General features: G+C 33.7%; 1 long non-coding RNA gene across 1 annotated transcript; it reads right to left on the minus strand.

Moving 5' to 3' along the window:
* Window positions 1-1,398: 1,398 nt before the first annotated feature.
* On the minus strand, window positions 1,399-21,538 carry LOC125497534 (uncharacterized). The gene is made up of 3 exons (XR_007274414.1): window positions 21,423-21,538; window positions 21,231-21,340; window positions 1,399-2,043 (listed from the first exon to the last, which is right to left on the minus strand). It is a non-coding gene; the product is annotated as an uncharacterized LOC125497534 (long non-coding RNA).
* Between the last annotated feature and the right edge of the window lie 573 nt (window positions 21,539-22,111).

Here is a 22,111-nt window from a genome sequence, read left to right on the forward strand (position 1 = left end):
GAGGATCGTATTGATTATTGTTATTACTTTGAGGTTAATGTTGGAGGATTGTTATGGAATCCAAGAGAGTTGATGGAGTTGTGAAGTTCTCAAAGTCTTTTTATGTCGGAGCTACATAATGGATCGCGTATGAGGTAACTTTAATGTTCAGTAAAATGTATTACTTATGCCCATGTGTGTGTGGAATGTTTTATTTTCATATGTAAGTTTGTACTATGGCCATAGTTATGAATGTGTGGATTGTGGAAATGTTATTCGATAATATGAATATTCAACTGTTTTGCTGGCTTAGTTTATGAACTGAAAATAGAAAGTGGGCAAGGTGTACAGGATGGTTACTTTTTGACCTGATACGGTCGGCTATGCTCCATAATGAACCTTGGGGCTAGTATTGCTGGGCTCCATAAGGAACCTTGGAGGCAGTGTTTGTCCTTTGTCCAAAGCCTGTACTTGCCACTGACTTGTTTAAGAGAGTGAGCTATGCTAGTATTGTAACGAGATGGAAACGATTTGAGAAATAAAAAGTTTATAACGGGCTGAATTAAAGGTTACGAGTTTTCCACTCATTTTGGAATTTTGTTTGTTTTGTATCTCTTCCCTGAATTTGCGAGTTTGATATTCAGAGCTCGGAATTTGAAGTGGAGCAAGATTAAGGTGTCATAGCAGCTTATGGACTAAGTTTGTATTTAGATAGCTGATTCGGGAGTAGTTTCTGATATTTCGATGTATAATATTTTGGGAGTTTTAGTTCAATTATTGGTGTATTGAAGGATATTTTTCCGCTGCGATTTTATTAATTAAGATTTGGATTTTAGTTTATGGATATTGAGTGTGTTTCGCTAGCAGCTCGGAAGAGCGGGCTGTTACACCTTTGGTGATTTCATCCCAACAAAGGGGCCACAAATCATCCCATACTTGTTGGTGCAGTACGTCGTATCATGAACAACTAAATCCCCAAACACCTCATAATCCTTTTTCATTTTTCTATCTCTCCAAAAAAACTGATTAAGTGCCCTCCATTATCTAGTCGAACATCATAATAAAATCAGTTTCGTCTGCTTGTCTTTGTGTAAAGTTCTTAATCAGTTTGTTACTATCACAACCATCAAGTTCTTTTTTCTTTGAGCAGCAACTGCATCATAGGCATCCCTGTTCGCGAATTCAAGATTGGGAGATCCCCCCGCTTCCTTCCTCAATACGCGCACAGCTTCAGCAACCCCAACCCCACAACTTCTCAAATTATTAATCATGTGCAACTGTTCGACAGTCTTTCTTATGAGATCCTATTAAATGTCTTTGTTTCAATAGCATCATGGGGTGATTGTGAATCATGTGGTGATGCTTAGCAACAATAAAGAACCAGACTCTTTGGAAACATCAAATTGAATATATGCTTTACATCCACAGCGTTGATCAAGCTTAGTATCTGTCTGTGCCAAAAAGAACATAAAGTATATACTTCAGTGAACAATAGGTGTGAATTAATGTTCATCACCATGTCCAACACACTAATATAAAAAATTATACCAATGTACATCTTTACCCAAAATATTTTAAGCACCATAATTTATACCAAATTAAATTACTATCTCATGTTTACTAATTTATAAAGTATCCAGACAATAATAAAAAAAATTATACCATGTGATAAACACATTTTACATTTAAACCACATACACTAATATAAAAACAAATAGCTAATATACAAGGATAATGGACGCTATATAAAAAAATATATAAAACCCCCTTAAATTACACTATATAACAATAACTATATCATATTTTCTAATTTACATTACATGAAAAATACCCACTAACATGTAAACTTACATATACTAATTAAAAAAAAGAGCATATACTATACTACAATGTACAGATTATCATAACCATTATAACCATAACCTTCATTAAACAACACACAACAAAAAACATACCTTAGGCAGACCACCATTTGTATCCTTCAAACCTTCACGACTACAAACTAAAAATCGTTGTCTGATGGTCTTTGTATCATATTTCCAACAAACATTGGCCTTGCGGATCCTAAATCCACATTTAAATTCATAGTAATTGTATAATTTGTAAGCTTCATATGGGTATTAAAACAAAATTTTAACACATAACAACATGATTATAGCCCAGTAAATGTACATAAATGTCAACAAAGTGTACATGCAAGGTACGTGTATGTACATGCAACTGTAGGTGGAGCTAATAATAAATGAAAAAGGTACCGCAACCAATTCATATAAGGATAAATCACAATGTACACTGATGGTCATTACTTTGATCACTAAAAATCCCCAAATGTACACTCGTATATTATTGTACACCAAACCACATGCATTTGTACATTAAAAAAATTGCTTCAACAAATAAATACCATTATTTCCTGGTAATTCAACTTCTTCTCTTTCTCCTCCATCTCCTAAATCTCCCATTGCATTATAAGGAATAACGTTATCAAATGAAATCCCATCATTTCCACTTATATCCTCCATTTTGCAAATTCAGTATCATGAAACATGCAAAGTTTTACAAATGCAAAACAGAAAATCAAACCAAATATCAAATTTTGGGAATTTATGATATAAATAAATGAAAATCAGGGAGAAATCAATGAAGAACAAAATAAATGAGAGAGAGAATTGAAATGCTTCTTGAAAAATTAAATGAGAGAGAAAGAGAGTGAATGATTGACTGATGTAAGCAACAAAGTAAAAAATCACAGTGCATGGGGGAGCTAGCCCACTTTAAAAAAAAAAACAGCCAAAAGCTAGCCAAATTTTGGCTACCCTAAAACTCATCAAATGACACCGTTTAGGGGAAGGTGTAGGATGTTCATCCTACTCCCCTCCCCAGTATCTAATTTGCGGAGGATGGGGGGTTATGGAAGTGAGTCAAGGGGAGAAAAGAGAAAAAAAATACAAGTATATAAATACGGTATAAAAATACTGTATTTAGGACATTACTAAGAAATTCTAGGGCGTCATTTAGCAAAATCCTTCACAAAATGCTACCTTTTTAAAACGGTTGTCCCTATCATGTAACAAGTAGCAAAAGAACTTTTTTTTTGTTAGTGTTGGGATATCTTTTTTTGACAATTTACAAGCTTTAAAGTAAATTAACTAGCGAAGCTAGAATTTTTTCGGACTCAGTTGCATTGTGAAAAAAGAATTTTGGACAATAATATTTTATAAGGGTACATCAAACGACTATAAGAGTTAGTGTAGATATTAAATAACCATGCAACATTCTAAAATTTTACCCAAAAGACTATAAATGTTACTTACAAAAACAGTGTTACCCTTTAAAATTGAAATTTTACCTTGAAATTTAGAAATGTTACCTATAAAAAACTTATTGTTTTAAAGTGTTACATACAAAAATGTGTTACCATCAATGTGTTGCCTATGAAAAAGTGACCTTTAAAGTGTTACTTACCAAAAAGTGCTACATGTAAGTGTTACATATCAATAAAATATTACTAAAGTGTTACCTATGTGTGTTAATGAAAATTGGATCTGAAAAAGTGTTACAATATAGTATTACCTTAGGTCAGTTATGTAGTATTGTCTTGTTTTTCTTCAGTTTTTCTATTGTATACCCAACCTTTTCAAACAAATTTATAATAACCTTAAAATCATAAAACATAATGCTGCTACCACCGATTATACGTCATTAATTTCGTCATTTTTATAGTATCTAGTTTCTTCATACGTTGTCCAATTTATATATATGAGTTTTTTTCACAACTTACCCCTTTTCACTCTCTTTCACCACCTTATTCGCTCTTCTCTACCATAAGCACCACAACCTTTCTTCCACCACTCCACACCCCACCATCTTCATTACCAGCACCGCACATCGCACATCGCACATGCACCACATCAAACGACCACATGGGTCTCAATTGGTCATGGCCCAAATATATTTTTGATACGTCTAAGAAGTGTTTTTGCTTTGTTCCTCTGTAAGAAAATTTTTTAAAAAAATTATGAGTCTAGTGTGTCGTCAGAGGCCATGTATCGTCCTTCCATTATTCAAGTGACCAGTGTTGGGGATAAAAATGGTGCTTGTAGTCTGCAACGGATAGGAAGAGTGTGGAGAGAGTTTGTAGAAGAGGTGAGTGAGAGTGGAGAAGGGAACTTATTTTATTTTATCAGAATTTTATCTTATTTGAACTTATTTTTACTCTAATTAAAAATAAGTTAAACAGAAGATAACTTTCTATAAATATGTATTATTTATGAAAATAATTTTTCTAAAAAGTATTTTTTTTGTTTGGTTAAACATGGGAAATTTTACTTTCCATGGAAATTCCACATACCTAGGGGGCCTCTAGGTAAGTTATTATTTCCTCCATTATGTAGGAAATAGAACCTCCTCGGAACTTCCCATGTTTTTGCCAACCAAACAACAACACATATATTTACTTAATTACTTCCTGGGAATTATAATTTCCCAATCATTTGAAAGTTAACCAAACAAGCTAATATACGTCAAAATGAGATAAGTTCCAATAATATATAATAAGTTCAAATAAGTCAAAATAAGTTGAATAGAATGGATACATAGTATTGTACACCCGATTTTACAGTAAGTATGTTACACCCAATAAAACTTAATATTTGTTCATTTTTTTTAAAGGTAAAGAGAAGGTGCTCTAATCGGACCGAAAGCTCGCTCAAGTCAACCAGCTCTGGTTGGCAGGCAAAGGCCCGATTGGTGAGGAGAAATTTCCACCCCCAAAATGACCAGTGTTAGGGATAAAAACAGTACTTGTAGTCTTCAACGGATAGCAAGAGTGTGGAGAGAGTTTGTAGAGGAGGTGAGTGAGAGTGGAGAAGGGAACTTATTTTATTTTATCAGAATTTATCTTATCTGGTCTTATTTCACTTAAATTAAAATAAGTTAAACAGAATATAACTTTTTATGAATTTGTATTGCCCATGAAATTTTATTTTCTAAAAAGTACTTTTTTTTTGTTTGGTTGAATATGGAAATTCTATTTTCCATGGAAATTCCCACTTACCTAGGGGGGCCTGAGTAAGTCATTTCCTCCATTTTGTTGGAAATAGAACTTCCTAAGAACTTCACATGGTTTTGCCAACCATGCAACAACACATATATTTACTTAATTACTACCTAGGAATTATAATTTCTCATGCGTTAACCAAGCAAGCTATAGGTCCAAATGAGATAAGTTCCAATAATATATAATAAGTTCAAATAAGTCAAAATAAGTCGAATAGAATGGACACATAGTATTGTACACCCGAGTTTACAGTAAGTATGTTACACCCAATAAAACTTAATATTTGTTCATTTTTTTAAGGTAAGGAGAAGGTGCTCTAACCGGACCGGAACCTTGATCAAGTCAACGCGGCTCTAGTCTGTAGGCAAAAGCCCCTTGAGAGTAGAGGGAATGACGAGGGGAAATTCCCACCTCTAAAGTACCTCTAGTGGGGTTTGATCCCACAATGCCATAACCTCAAGATTGTGAGATACAAATCAAACCACTAAACCAAGTACTACTTGATTTAATATTTGTTCATTTACTCATCTATAGTTGTTGATTTGCTCGCTATATATATTCATGGTACGTCTAGGAGTACCATAGAAAATGCCGCAATATCATCCAAAGTCAAGAAACACATGAAAATTTTGTGGGACATTTAGCTGCTTTAAAACTTATATGGACAGTGGACTTGGTCCACACTAAATTAGTATATTTCTAAATGCTAATTCTTGTAATTTATGAAAAAAAAAAGTCACTATATAAAAAAAGGATATAAAAAATGAGTAGATATACATTGTGAAGTTTGACTATGTGAAAAAAAAATTTACTATGTCACAAAATGAAAATTTAATTATGATAAATTATTGTGAGAAAGAGTGACTATATTTAAAAACAAAAAACAGTCATTATATGGTAGATATTAACTATATAATATAATTTAAGATTTTAAAAAGGTTACTATATGGGAAAAAAGGCCACTATGTTTAGGTTAAATAGGTGGTTTTGCACACAATAATACTAGAATTTTTTGCAAGCGATGCGTGCTTGGATTTTTTCCGAAACATAAACCCGATTTTATTCGGTATAAGAGTTAAAATTTGAACATTAGACATACGAAGTATAATTGTTTTTAGTTGCAAAATTTGATTGGTTTAGTTTCTGTCACTTAAGTCTCTCACCATTCTTTTTGTTTTTTTTTTTACTTTTCAAAGTTAAATTATATGAACAAAATAGAAATTTTATTATTTATGATTTCTAATATTATAATTTTTTAGTTGATTTTTCAATTAAGTACAGTACTTCATAAATTGTAAAGAAAGTAGACTCTTTGTTTTCAAGTCAATTTTTTGATAGGTTATAATTTGTAAGTGAATTTTTAAGTTTCTGTAAAGTTTTTTCATTTTAGTGATTTGCATAACGTAAATTATGCAATTTTATGATTTTAGTTGACTTGTGAGTGATTGTTATAGTGATTTGTAAAGTTTCTTCTTTTAAGTAATTTGTGAATGATTTGTGAGTGAGTGTTGTAAATTTATTTTCAGTAGTTTTCTTTGAGTGTCGATTGATTTTGACATTCCTTTTGTAATTTAAAAAGGAAAGGGGGGGCAAAATAGGCATTTCAAAAGAGGACACCATTGCTCCCCCCTTCCCTTATATAATAGAGATTATTGTGAACCAGGTCCACGCAAGACTAACTCTTTAAATATTACTCCCTCTGTCCCATAATATAATGCTTATTTCTTTTTTATACATTCTCCTAGATAGACATTTGACCTTCAATATATTCAATACCTTATTAATAAAAAAAAATATAAAAAGTTAATATTACGAAACTACGCATTGATGCGAATCTAACAAGATCTCATATGAATATGTTTTTTTTATACTTACTCCTTTTTTTTTTACTTGCAACACTTTCCGAAAAGGGAAATAATTAATTACTTGTAACACTTTCTACTTTTCCTTTTCATTTCTCTCTATCTCTCTCCAATCACATGGGACCCTCTTTTTTTTTTTCCTCTCCACCTCTCTCGTACACAAATTTTACATTGGAGTTGATGAAAAAAAAGTGTTACAAGTAAAAAAACGTAGGAAGTATGTAAATGAAAATATTTAGTCAAAAATTTTAAAATTTGACCTCAAAAGAGAAACAAACACTATATTATAAGATGGATGAAGTAATACTTTTGTATCCGTTATAGTGCTACAGTGCAGTGCGTTTAATGACTTAAACCATAGAAAATTTTGGCTAAGAAAAACTTTTAATTTGAGCCGCCATTTTTGTTTTAAGTTTTGATTGTTGAAAAGATAAAGTGAACATTTTGCATCTTCGAAGTTGCTAACTTTTTCCTCCATTTTCATTTAGTGGACCATAAATATTTTTAAAACAGTTGTAAATAAATTGATTTGCTTCCCTTAGTAAGACGAGAAAGTGCAAAAGAATTAATATGAATCACAACTTTGAGTGTTGGGCCAGAATTAAGGGCCCAGTTTAGAGACTGAGTAGTGTGTGGCCCATGCAAACATAGTAGTATATGATGGCATTTAAGGGAAGAACTAAGTGTTCGTTTGATTAACTTATTTTCTCTTATCTTATCTTAAGATAGTTTATTGTATGTGTCAAACACCTTATCTTATCTTATTTTATTTTATGTGATTTTATTTTATCTTATATAATATTATTTTATCTTCCTTATTTTATTTTTTGGAAATAAGTAACATAAGTTAAACATAATAGAGCCTAAGTTCACATAAACGGTCACATAAACGGTTCACAATCCTAATTAGTTTAGAAAATGAAAATAATAAAACAATATTGCATTTATTGAACCAGTTTCATCCAATAAAGATTCTGAACCCGACAGATTTTGTGTTGCATCCATATTATGTTACATATGGATTTTGTGTTGCATTCGTTTCAACATTAAACTCCAACGCCGTTTCCGACATTTTTGAGGCTCGAAGCGAAAATTAAAAAAAGGGTCCTTAAACCACAAAGACATATCTAAGGGTTTATTCCAAAAATGCATTCATCTTTCTTATTAACAAAATGCATCCAACTTTCCTAAAAGAAAAAAAATGCATCCAACTTCAATTTAACACAAATTAAAATTCAAAAAAGCTATAATCTTTCAACCAAGAAAAAAAAGGACGAACCAATATTTGAGCAAGATGATGATATTTCTTGAATCAACAGAAATTAAAGGAGTATCCAGAAAAGAAGAAAAAAAAAAACAAATCAAACAACTAAAGGTAGGAGAAAGCAATGTATAATAAAATTGAGAATTCAAGCATGGGCATTGATAATTTTTACCTTTAAAGTTTTTGGCAGTGGGACTTGGGAGAATTGTGCCCAAAACCACACTCCAAAAGAATTTGAGAATTCAGATGGAAGTAAAGGAAGAGAACAAGATGAAGATTAGCCTGTTTGTGGGTTTAATTAGGAACTTAGTTTTTTTTTTCGAACGATGTTTCGGGTCAATTAAAATAAATAAATATGTTATTATTTTTAAATCTCATGATTGATTTTGCTACTTTCGTATTTTTTATCTATTAAGAAATTTAAAAATTCACGTCACAACATGATAAGTAAAAAAATTTGAAAGTTTTGAGTTTGAAAACAATACCTTAAAAGGAATTATGGCAAGAGAATATGACATCAATATTCTCTTGTAAGTTACGTAATAAGAGTGTTAGAAATAATGTATATACTTGTTTAAGTCTTTAGTTATTTATAATTATTATAAGACTTCATCATATTTTCTTTGAAACATTAGACAACAAAGTAATGGTGTATTGATGGTTAAACTCTTATTTTCCAGTTCAAAGGTCACGTGTTCGATATCTTGCACTTACACATTTTTTTAAAATGAGGAGTACACATAGATATAAATTATTTGCATGAGGAGAGTGCCACGTGGCACATATGCTTTCTTTTGCACGCATTTTAATATATTTGTATAGATAATAAATAGTAAAAAAAAAAATATTAACTTTAATCTAATTGATGAATTTTAAGGGCCTTGTTTATGAGCTGTGAGAATTGGGAGAGTTTTAGGTTGAGAGTAATTGAAGAAAAGAGAGACAAGGTTAAAATGAGAAGTTTCATTTTTTTTAGTACTTCTTTCGTTTTTTTTTTTTACTTGCAACACTTTTCTAAGAAGGAAATTGTTTCTGTCTAGAAATTAAGGTTAATGATCTGTGTTGAGCATGTTCTTAACTCAATAATACGATTCCTGAGCTGGTTATCTGTTCACCGGAGACCTACGTTAGACTGCCCCGGGGGTTGTTCCGGGATCGCCCCTCCGACGCTCAAGTTAGTTGATGATTGAGGTAGAGAGATAGAGTCTAGAGTGAGAAGCTCTGGTTAGTTAGGTAAGAATTCAATACCTTTGCCTTGACGGGACAAGAGGTATTTATAGCAGTGGGAATTCCTAGGAGAGGACGTTTTGGATAGGATGTGCCTCCTAGGGATTATTGAAGTGACTTTTTCTAGAAATGATTCATGTGGGCCCCTTGAGAGTCCGATAGGCTGATGGCCATGTCAAGGTGAGTGGGACCCATAATGCTTGCGTGGCGGTGTCAGCTGGCGTAGGACTCTTAGTTGGGTTTAATGGGCCCAAACAGATATAATTAATTACTTGCAACACTTTCTACTTTTGTTTTTCCTTTCTCTTTATCTCTCTCCAATCACATGAGGCCCTCTCTTTCTTTCTTCTCTACCTCTCTCCTGCCCAAATTTTGCACTGGAGTTGATGGAAAAAAAGTGTTGCAAGTAAAAAAAAGGAGGAAGTACTAGTTGTTGTATCGCGCTCCTACGTGCGCGGCACCCTAAAATAGTGTATAAGTGATATTCGAATTACGTTGGATTTAATTAGCAAGATGATTATGGAGTAATTGTTCCAATATACTTGGTGCTTGCATTTGATGTTTGGGGGTTATGGGGGAAATCAACTAAAACAAGGTGTTCATAAATAATTTATTCATACTTCGATACTATTGGGCATACAATATACATTCTAGTAGTTGTTTGAAGTGCAATTTGAAGCTAAAATCTAGCAAATTTAGAGAGCCTTCTGAACTGAAACTTGTTGCTAAGTTGTGGTTATTTGACATGCCTTTGGAATGCTTTTGAATGGAGCTTTGGCCTACTCCCAGAAGATGGACATAAGCTTCCACTGCATAACTATATTATTTCTGGAAATCGATGCAGTTGGCGTGATTTGGATATAAAAGCTTGCTACCATTAATTCATTGAAGATGGTGGTGAAGGTCTGGCAAGTAAATGTAAATGTACAAGAGTTTAGAATCTAGAGTATATTTGAGATTGAAGTGAGATATATGCAAAAATTAAAGATGTTTACATCGGTGTGTATATTATCAATATGTTCGGTTGACATTCTGAACAGAGCTTCACATTCTATGATGAAGGCATTAAGATCCATTGAGCAAGTATCATTGGACGCTTTGATTCGAAAATGAATCCTAGGAGTAAAGAGAAGTTGTAATTTTTTTTTTCTTCTTTTCCAAACAATGATGAGTAGTTATATAAGGACTTGCATTACTATTTACTGGGCACAAATTAATTAATGTATTATATAATTAGCTCTATTATTGTCCTTATTGTCCTTATTGCCCATTACTCCCTCAACCCCCCTTGATTTCTATCTTCAACGCCATTCTCATCCTTTTTACCTCTCATATTCATATATTTTGAAATTGTAAGCGATTTTCACTTAGTTTTTCTTCGTAACTCATATTATATATGTAAGCAATTCTCACTTACTTTTCCTTCCTAACTCATATTCATATATCTTGAAATTGTAAGTGACTCTTACTATTTGCTTGTGGAATCATTATTTTTTAGAGAAACTCAAATGAAAAAAGTATCTCCATAAAGTGTATTTCTCTATCCTTTCCCTTCGTTTTACAAATTTTACAAAGATATATATGTAATATTGTTTCCATCGATGTTAGGATTTAATTTCTCCATTTTTCATTAAGGAACCAAATAAAAAAAGCTACATGTTCATTTTTCGATTGTAGACATCAAATAGGGAAAATTAACGTCGAGTTTTATTCCCGCCATCTTCTCCTTCTATATTAATTTATTTTGCTATATTGCAATGAATCCAACAACATATTATATTATAACATTTGATTTTATGTAATAGTAAATAATGCATGGTCAAACCTCATTAATGAATAGTGAAATTTTGAAAGTGTAGCGAGTAATTTGAAACAAGGAAGTATATAATAAGGATGTTCATGCAATTACTCTTGTATTTGAGTTATTTTTCCAATATAATAACTATTGCATTTTTTAATAAATTATATTTTGGTGAGAATTTCTCAAATGTACATTGGTCATGCAAAGATGTTCACTGTTATATTGTGTATGTACAATGACAAACCCCCTTCTTGAGGGGTAAGTGTACAATGCATTAACTGAATTGTACATTGTAAATGCTTTGTTGTTCCTTATTTAATGTTTTGGTATAACAATTACAGCCCTGAGAAGAAAACGGGACCCACTCCTGCAGTTGCTGAGAAGTGCGTACATTTTTCTCTTTACTTTTTACTTGTATATTCTTTGCATTGTACAATAAAGTCTTTGCATTGTTTTTCATTGTGGAATGTTTTGTATACAATGATAGGCCCATTACTAAAAAAGAAAATCTTCCTACCACTAAAGCAGATTCCACCACTGCTGACAAGTAAGTCCACTGTTTTATCTACTCCTTGGTATTACATTGTTTTTTGCATAGTTGTTCATTGTGGATTAGTTTTTGTACAATGATTTTGTTTATAAATCATTGTACATTGGTAGTTGTCATGTTGTTCATTATTGAATGTTTGATGTACAATGACAGACCATCTGTTACAGAAACTGAAACAAGTCCACCAAATACTGAAATGTAAGTGGTTGTACAGATATTATACTTGTTTTCCTTGTATCTCAAAAACATTGCCTTCTTTGGTATTATGAGCAAATACATACAACTCTCAAGTAATTAGTTGGTTTAGTATTTGTTGTACATTAGTAGTTGCATAAGTGTTCATTGTGGAATGTTTGTTGTACAATGTCAGGCCCCCTGTTACTGAAGCTGAAGCAAGTACCACTGCTGACAAGTAAGTTCACTGTTTTATATACTCCTTGGTTTTACATTGTTTTTTGCATAGTTGTTCATTGTGAAAAGTTTTTTGTACAATGATAGGCCCATTACCACTGAAAAGGAAAAGAATCTTACTAATGAAAAGGAAAAGGATCCTACTAATGAAAAGGAAAAGGATACAACTGACAAGTGAGTACCAGTCACAACGTTAGCATCAGTGTCAGCTTCAACTCGGCTCATGACGTTGATTCGGCCACTAGTGTAGCCTCCATTGTCATTCTTTTCGAAGTTTCCATTTCCACTTCCAAAAGAGCGGTTGTTTTGGTTTTCGTTTTGTGTAGCATTTCCTCCATTGGGGAGGTTGTTATTGAAGTTTTGAATTCTGTTTCCACCTCCATTATTGTTACCATTGCTCGCATTTGCTCCATTTTGAGCTTGCTTCTTGGGACAGTTGAACGATTTATGACCTACTTCTCCACATTCGAAACATTTAATCCTCTCACCCTGACAAGTGAATCTTGGATGGCTCTTGGCACACTTCTTGCAAATGAAGTTCCTTTGGGTCATATTTCCTTGTTGGGCCTATTGTCCAGCATTGTGATTGTTGCGGTTGTTATACCATCCACCATTATTGTTGTTGTTTCCACCATTGTTTTTGTTATTGGGCCTTTTATTGTACCCTTGGTTGTTGCTATTGCTAGCAGGTTCCTTCCTTTTATGTCTACTTAGCACTTCTTTCACACACTATAGAATTCTCTCTAAGTTTGACGCCTTAGCATATGCCTCCGTGAAAGTAGTTGAGGTACTACCTCCCATTCGAGTCTGAAGATTAAACTTAAGTCCGTCTTCCAACTTCTAAGCTTTAGTTCCCTCATCTGGAACTACAGTTGGGGAAAAGCGAGCATACTCATAAAATTTCTGAGTGCACTCTTGCACACTCATGTTATAACTCTAGTTGAACCTACTAAACTCATTGTATTTCTGCCTATGAATGTGCTCGGGGAAGAATCGAGCCTTAATTGCTACCTTAAATGCTTCCCAGTTAAAGTTCTCTTGAGCTTTAACAATGGGTCCTACACTTTCCCACTAAGTATCGGCATCTTCGTGTAAGTAAAAGGTACTTTTATCGTGAACTCAAATCCTGCTTATGTACTCTTTGACTCAGGAGCATCTCATCCTTTTATTTTTAGTACTTTTGTTAACAAGTATCCCCTTGAGTCTATCCAGTCTTGTCGAGCCAATATAGCCATGCCCACAGGTGAAACTGTTTCTTGTAAATCTCTTTTTCAAAATATCTTTATAGTCATAGCTGAAACTGAATTATCGGCCGATCTTATCCTTTTTGACCTAAAAGACTTTGATCTTATCTTGGGAATGGATTGGTTAGCTAAGTATAAGGCCAAAATCGAGTGTCATAACCAGAAAATATCTCTTAGAGGACCAAAGGGAAATAGGGTATCTTATAAAGGCATAATCTTCCTGCCTGACGTCAAAATAATCTCTGCCCTGAACCTTCAAACCTATCTTAGAAAAGGCTACCCAGTCTACCTATGCCAAGTAAGGGACGTAAGCGTGGAAAACGAGGAATTGACTCAAATTCCGGTAGTAAAGGAGTTTCCAGATGTATTTCCCAAAGAGTTACCTGGAATGCCGCCTGTCAGAGAAGTGAACTTTAAGATCGACTTAGCCCTGGCGATTTAAGAGCTTATCTCTTTTTATTATTATTGTTGTTCGTCCATAAATTCATAAAAACCCAAAAAGAGTTTGAACCGCCAACTGAAATGAACTGAACTTAACTGAACTTAACTGAGCTGAACTGAACTAAACTGATTGGAGCTGAACTGAACTGAACTGATTGGAGCTGAACTTTTGAGGGACAAGCAAGCTAATGAGCCTGTCAATTTCACAGTGGATGAGGATGGTAGCGTAAGATTCAAGGGGAGATGGTGTGTTCCTAATGTTCCTGAGTTGAAGGAAAAGATCTTAGAAGAAGCTCATTCAGCATAATATTCAGTTCATCATGGAGGGGATAAGATGTACAAGGATCTCAAGCATGCCACCAAAAGGTGGAAAATTTTATGTGATAATGTTTCTGAAACTGTTAAATCTTTATCTGATACTCGATGGGAAAGTCGAATCCCTAAGACCATAATGGCACCCTTTGACCTAGCAAAGCTAGTCATCCCTAAGACCGTAACATTAACTTTTGACCTAGCAAAGCTGGTCATCTTACATATACAAAGCTAGAGATATTAGTCCTTAAAGTTTTGCATAGTCATGCGTGAAAAGTGTAAGTGTAATAACTAAAAAAACTAAAAAAGATGGATGGAGTATAAAGAAAAATTATAAGTTTTGCTTTATAACTCTTTTTTTAGTTCTTAAATGATAAATGGGTCCTATTATGTTAGGAGTCTAATTCCCTTAAATCATATGAGTCTAGCTTGCTAGTTCTTTTCGTTTTCTATTTTCCTGACATACATTGATACTTTTTATAATAATGATTAGAATGAACTTATCAACCTCAATACCTTTTAGTTCAACGACTAATTTAATACATTTGTTAAATCATTTGAGAATAAAAGAGGAGTGAAAGGGAATTCGTACCTTATAAGAGCACTTAATGAAATTTAACCTTATAATCTTAAGGTTATGAACATCATTTCTAATCATTAGGTCAAATACTACTTCGTAGCACTCATTGATACTTATGTCGGCGGTTTGAATGCAAATATATGAGTTTGTGGATTTTCTCTTTCTTAGTCTTGAAGATAAGGAGATGTTTATGGGTCCACAATAACTTTAAGTGATTTTTAGTATTGAGCTTTTGGCCTTTGCATATATAATTGTGACAAATGCTTTTGGAACAATTCTTAACGCTAACTACTTCTTTTGTTTATCCTTCATTTTCGTCTCATTTAGTGGCCCAACTAAATTTAGTTAAAGTTTTTTATCTAACTACTTCTTTGTATAGTATTAAAAGACATAATACGATAACTGTGAGTATTAATATCTTTAATTATGTATAATAAACATAATAACTAGAAATTATATAGATTTAAAAAAAAAACATATTAATACAAATTTATTAAGATCTCATGATGATTGATGCCTATCAATCCAAGTAAGTTGGTCATAGAGAGCAATATATCTTGTTAAGAGAAATTGAGCTTTGGTTTTAATGACAATAAATGAACACTTAAATGCTAATGGCAAATACTTTGTAAAGAGCAAATACAAATGGCACATAGAACTTGTTGCTTGTGTTCAGTGGACAAAATGGGTATGTAACATATTTCCTATTTCCAAACATGCTTTCATATTTCCTATTCCTAAACATGCTTTCATATTTCGGTAATTTAGAGTGAGCCCATTGGATGATCTACAAGCTAGATCATGAGGAGAGAGGGAGAAAAACATAATAAAGAATTAGGAGAGAGAAAAAAAGAGGAGAGAGAGAAGGATGATCAGATCATTGTTGGATCATAGTTAAAGCTCATGAAAGAGATCGAATAACTGGTAGGCCCCATGCATGGTGAGCTGGCAACAATCTAATGGTATTAAGAAAAACAATCTAATGGTTAAAAACCCCAACATTGTAGATCATCCATTGTGGGTAAAAAAAGTATAAAAATTAATGATAGATTATAAGTGAGGTGAGAGAGAGATGAAATATTAAAATAATTGATGATCCAAATTTTTGGATCAACCATTGTCTATGCTCTTATAGAGCATCAACATTCATTAACATCCCCATAATTTCTCTCTCTTCATCTCATTCGTCCACATGACTTTCCACTAACTTTATCACCTACCCTTCCCATTTCACAATTCCACACCTCCATTCATTAACCTCCCCATTTACCTTCTCTCTCCTACTTTTCCATACACCACCTCCTTTTCTCTCTCCTACTTTCCATACCCCACCCAATATCAATAAAATAATTTGATTCATCACATTAATTTTAGATAATACTCCCTCCGTCCTCTATTAGTTTACCTTTTTCTTTTGCACAAAGTTTTAGGAGAAATAATGTTGTGGGTCATAAAAAAAAGAGAAACTATTATATTATATTATAGTTGAATGTATGTGTGATGAAAAGTTTGTGGCCCCATTCCAAAAACAACAAAAAAGGGGATAAATTAATAAGGGACACCCTTAAAAGAAATACGGATAAACTAATAGAGGACGGAGGGAGTATTAATTAAATCAAAATATGGTAATTATAATTAAATAATTACCTTATAATTAATCGGATTAATTCATTTATTATATTATATTAAAAAAAGCGTTATTTTTAATTACTCGATTTTAACGTTACTTATAACAACAATTAAATACGAAAAAGACGCCATAAATTTATTTGAAAAAACACAAATTACCATACAATTAATTTTAAATAAAATATTGCAATGATTCAGACCTTCAATCGTCATCAGTAGACTGGTGATTAATTTGGCAAATATGTTGAACAAAGTCTCGTTGTAAGGCGTTGTGCACATTTCTATCCCGTGCATCAGCTCGTCTTTCCATATATCATTACATTCCAATATCATTAATTTGACCATGTTGTACAGAATAGTTTGTACGCCTTGATCTGCTAATTGTTGTTGCATTTTCTTGCTCGAATTCTGACATGTTACCATAATTCTGATATGTATCTTGCTTATCCTCAACAATCATATTATGAAGAATTATACAAGCCTTTTAATAGCTCTCATGGTTCTTTTGTGCATGACATTCGGTCTTTTCGCAGTTGCTGCGTCGTAGGCCACTTTGATTTTAAGCCATAACGCTCCCTTTTCCCGATATGTTCCTTTCTCAGGATCACCGGAACAATTAAGGTAAGCGGACACCAAGTGTTTATCTTCTTATGTGACCCACTTATCTTTCAGGTGTTTCACTTGCTTACCTGTAGTTACTTCCGATTCTGGAACTTGAACTTGAACTACATCTTCATCATCATCGGGTGATTGCGTTGGAAATTGGTTTTTAACTCGCATTTTATTGCTACTACCGTCTCCTCCCGGAGTTGTGGGATACGGATCTACGCGTTGAGATGTTGGATGTAGTGTGCCAGGTGACAAATTTTGAGGAGTATTATGGTTTACAAAAGCTTGGAACATAGCAAGGAATTGAGGATTGTTTAGCATATTCGGATCAAAAGGAGAATTTGAAATTGGTTGCAAATTTGAATTTTGTTGGTAATTTGGATTTTGTTGGTAATTGGAATTTCGTTGGGAATTTGGATTTTGTTCGTAATTTGCATTTTGTTGATATATATTTCTATAATTAGGATGATTGGGATCCATAATTATCAAATAAGATTTACGAAATACTTAATGAAAAATTATGGATTTTTCAAAGTGTTGAAAATATATCAAGATTGGTCTCTATTTATAAAGGATAAAAAAATATGATCATTGGTATAATTTTTTTTATTCATTATATGTAAAAAGTTATGGCAGTTTTAATAATGATAATATTACCATTTGTAATATAACATGGCGCGCATCAATTCATTAAGGCTAGGGGAGTGCAGAGTGTGACACTTGTTGCGCTCTGATTGGCGCGTTGCAGTTTTTTTTTTTTTTACAAATCACACGCTGCACATAATATACCAGACACCCTTAGGAATTGATTGGTGTTGATTCGGTTAACTTAAATGACCGAAATCACTTGAACCCCAACATAATTTGCATATTAACCCATATTATGCCAAAAATGTCCTTTATGTGATATAATTCAATTTCTTTCATGCGATTAAAATAGTTTTAATAATGCTCAAAGTACTTATTAGAAAAAATCGTCTGCTTTTCAAAGATTTTATTGGACATAATATGAAATATTATGGTATTTAGGATAGATGTCAATTGATGTTGGGTCATTCAAGTTAGCATAATCAACACCAATAAATTATTAAAGGTATTTGGTACATTATATGTAAACTTGAAAAATACCTGATGAATTTTTGAAAATGTAGGGGTATCTCATAAATTTTGTAAAAACTTAGGGGTATCTAGTGAAAATTCGTTTTATTGAAGTATAATTTATATAGAAATTTCCTCAGGTACCCCTGAGGTTTGACGTAATTCCCAAATTACCCCCACATTTGGGGAATTCCTCAGATATTCCCGAGGTTTGTGTTTGGGCTCAAGATACCCTTATTATGGACGGAACCCTAACGTCGTTAGGTTTTCCCTCTCTCTCTTCCCAATTTTCTCTCTCCTCCCATTCCCCCACCCACATCCAAACCCTCCCTCCCCCACTCCGGCGTCGGCGAGCCTACCCCCTCTCTTCCCCATTTCCGATTCCTTCACCCTCGACGTTGGCGCCCGCGTAAACAGCTGCTTTGTTTGTTTTCGAGGGCGGGTTTTAGGGTTTGGGGGCGGCATAACTGAGTGGGGAAGGGAGGGGGTCGATTCACGATGGAAGACAGGGAAGGAAGTCCATTTCCGACAGGGGGAAAGGGGGGAGGGGGTGGTGTCGGGGTGTGGTTGGGTGGAGGAATCGAGAATGGGAAAAGGGAGTGTTAGGGTGGGGGGAAAGGGAGATGGTGGGGTCGTTGGGGGTAGGGATGGGCAAGGGTCGGATCCAGCTGGACCCTAGACCCGGACCCTAAATTTTTTGCAGACCCAGACTCGGACCCTAAGGGTCTGAAAAAATTAGACCCGGACCCTTAGAGTCTGGAGGGTTCAGGCCTAAATTCTTTATTTTTGCATAATTTTCAGCATTATTAATATCAATAATCATCTGAAATTCGCATGAAATTAAACAAACACAAAAAATCGCATGAAACAAACATAAGAATTCGCATGAAACACAGACATATAAATTGATAAAACCGAAACAAACACAAACTTATAAACTAAAAAAAAAAGGAAACAAACACAATTCACAAACATATAAACTGAAAAAAAACGAAACAAAAACATAAACATACAAACTGAAAAAAAGAAAGAAACACAACTTAAATAAGAGTTCAGAATGGGTGTTTTAGTTTAGGTTTTAGTCTTTTAGAAAATCAGGTTGTTTTTTTAAAAAAAAGTTAAAATGTATATAGTAAATAAGTTTAGGGTCTAAGGGTCGGGTCTGGGTAGGGTTTGGGTCCAAAATTTTAAGACCCGAACCCAGACCCAAAAAGATTCACTTGGACCCAGACCCGGACCCTTAGGGTTTGAAAAAGTTGGACCCAGACCCTTAAATTAGGGTCGAGTCCAATAAGGTCCGGGTAGGGTCCTAGACCCATGCCCATCCCTAGCTGGGGGTGCTGCTGTTCTGGCCGGTGAAGGGAGGGGTAGGGTCGCTGGCGTCGGAGTAGGTGGTGGTTGCGGGCTGTTGGTGGCCCGCTGAGGGAGGGGTGTTGGCAGTGGGTCGGGGAATGGGAGGAGAGAGAGGGAAAAAACCTAACGACGTTAGGGTTCCATCCATAGTAAGGGTATCTTAAGCTCAAACAAACCTCGAGAGTATTTGAGAAATTTCCCAAATGTGGGGGTAATTTGGGAATTACGCCAAAATTCAGGGATACCTGAAGAAATTTCCCTAGTTTTTATGATAAATCACACCCTTTCTTTTTTTTTTTTTCTTTTTGTCTTTTGAAATTCATTAAAAATGGATTTCTTGTCCCACAGTACAACCAAATATAATTACAAAAATTCATCCAATGGCCAAGACAACACACAGACTAGGGGTGTTCATGGGTGGTTAACCGTCCCGAAACAATATTTCAGTTTGGTAATCGGAAGTTTCAGTTCGCTCTTTTGTGAACCGTAACCATTTAAACGGTTACCGCCTAAGCGGTTAACCGTTTTTCGATACGATTTTTCGGTTAACCATTAACCATTATTTAAGTCACACTATTATGTTTTACTTAATATACATATATATTTTCAATTTTTTGTGCATATATTTCAATATTATATATACTTTAATATAAAATGTGTTATAAAGCGGATAATAAATCAATTGGAAAACATAACTAAAACTAAGAATTCACTTCATTTCCTAATTATAGTGTTTATATTAGTACTAGATCTGTTACCATATAATTACATATTTTCTTTAATTGTTGTAAGGGCATGTTCTTTTCGGCATAAAACAGTCGAACTGAACCGAACCGAATTGAATTGAAATGAATAGTGATATGTGAGAGTAAAAGTATTGCCCAGAGCTGAACTGAACTGAATTAAACTGAACTGGAATGAATAGTGATATGTGAGAGTAAAAGTATTGTCCAGAGCTGAAGTGAACTGCAATAAAAATAAGTTGGGGAGAACATGCCCTAACTTAGCAACAAATATTAGAATTAATGTAATTGTTTGAAAATGTTTCACAACAATTAAATAGAGAAAATATATTTTGGTATTTTGGTTAACCGTTCACTCAAAAATCATAATCGTAACCGTGCCGTTTAACCGTTAATTTTACCGATTTGATAAGTGTACCGTTAATTTTTTTTATCGAGTACGGTAACCACCCATTTAGATCAGTTCTTCGATATTTCAATACGATATTTCGATTTCTGTTTTTTTATGAACATCCCTCCCACTACGTGGGAATTTGGGGATTAGAGGATGGGATTGGAAATGGGAGTTAGAAGGTGGGAATTCATTAAATATATCCCAATCCCTTGTTTGGTATGTTAGTGGAATTATGTTGGGAATATTATTATCTCATGTTTGGTATGAGGTACTTAAGGAGGGAATATATTGCTAAATTACAAATTTACCCATTTCATTATATTAGCTATTTAACTCATTGGTGAAATATATTTTAATGAAGGGTAAATTCGTTTTCTAACCTAACCAGAAATAATCCCCTCCCTAATACCTGCCCCCCTCCATGTCTTATTTTGGTAGGATAGGGGGGTTTAATCCCATTCCCCTTCACATGGGAATTTAGATATCCCCTCAAACAAACATGGGATATCTACCCATGGGGATATAATATCCCATTCCCACCCCCTAATCCCCCTAAACAAACACCCCACTATTACTTATTAGTAGTACACCAAACAAAACAACATTTCGTACCCCAAAAGAGTATTGGTAGTACAATGAAGCAAAATTAAGAAAAACACATCATATATACTCACAGATATAGGCTTCCTCGGATCTATGTATTCAACTTTAGCCGCAGCAATATGCATTTAATTTCTCCAGCAATAGTTGGCTAAAAGGAACTCCATTAGGATTCAAGATTCGGCTATAAAACAACTCCATCAGTATACAACATTTAAGTCAAAAAGAATATTTGCGATGTAAATTTCACACATAATTGAACTTACCAACCAATCCTAGCAGCTTCATACGTACATTAGTCCCCCAAAATCACCCATTACACTCTCTACAATGAACAAAATGAAACATGAGAGCGTGCAACTGGCATAAATTCGAAAGATAAGTTCATTTGGTTTTTACACATAATAAATATAAGACTAAATATAATAAACATATGACCAACACGAATTCAATAAGTACATTATAATAATGCAACAAACATATATTTACAGTAAAATGAAAATTACTTGGTTTTTTTCTAGATGTCAAACTCGTTCATCTCCTTTATTCATTAGGCTCTCGTTTGTTCATTGATTGGGACATCAATTGCAAGGTTGTTTTCATTTTTTCACAAATTATTGTCAAGATGAAGAAAAGAGGGAAAAAGATGAGCAATGAAAGTGCAAAATGTAAAAAAATGTTCTCTTTTCTTATCAAATGCATAGATCTAATACCTTATGTTGTCTCTTATCAAATACACAGATCCAATACCTTATGTTGTCGATTTCTCTTTGCAACTCGTTGTGTTCATCTTTATATACAGAAATTGTGCAAAAAATGAAGAACTTAAAGAGTTTGATGAGAGAGGTTAGAGAGAAGTTAGAGAGATGTTGGAGGATCTGGGGAGAAGAGAGAGAAAGTCTCTCAGATTTTGTGTGGGAAAATGAAAGTAATCAATTCAAAAAATAAGTTTTAT

This window comes from Beta vulgaris, chromosome 5, assembly GCF_026745355.1.
Source record: "Beta vulgaris subsp. vulgaris cultivar EL10 chromosome 5, EL10.2, whole genome shotgun sequence".
In the NCBI taxonomy this organism is placed as follows: Eukaryota; Viridiplantae; Streptophyta; class Magnoliopsida; order Caryophyllales; family Amaranthaceae; genus Beta; species Beta vulgaris.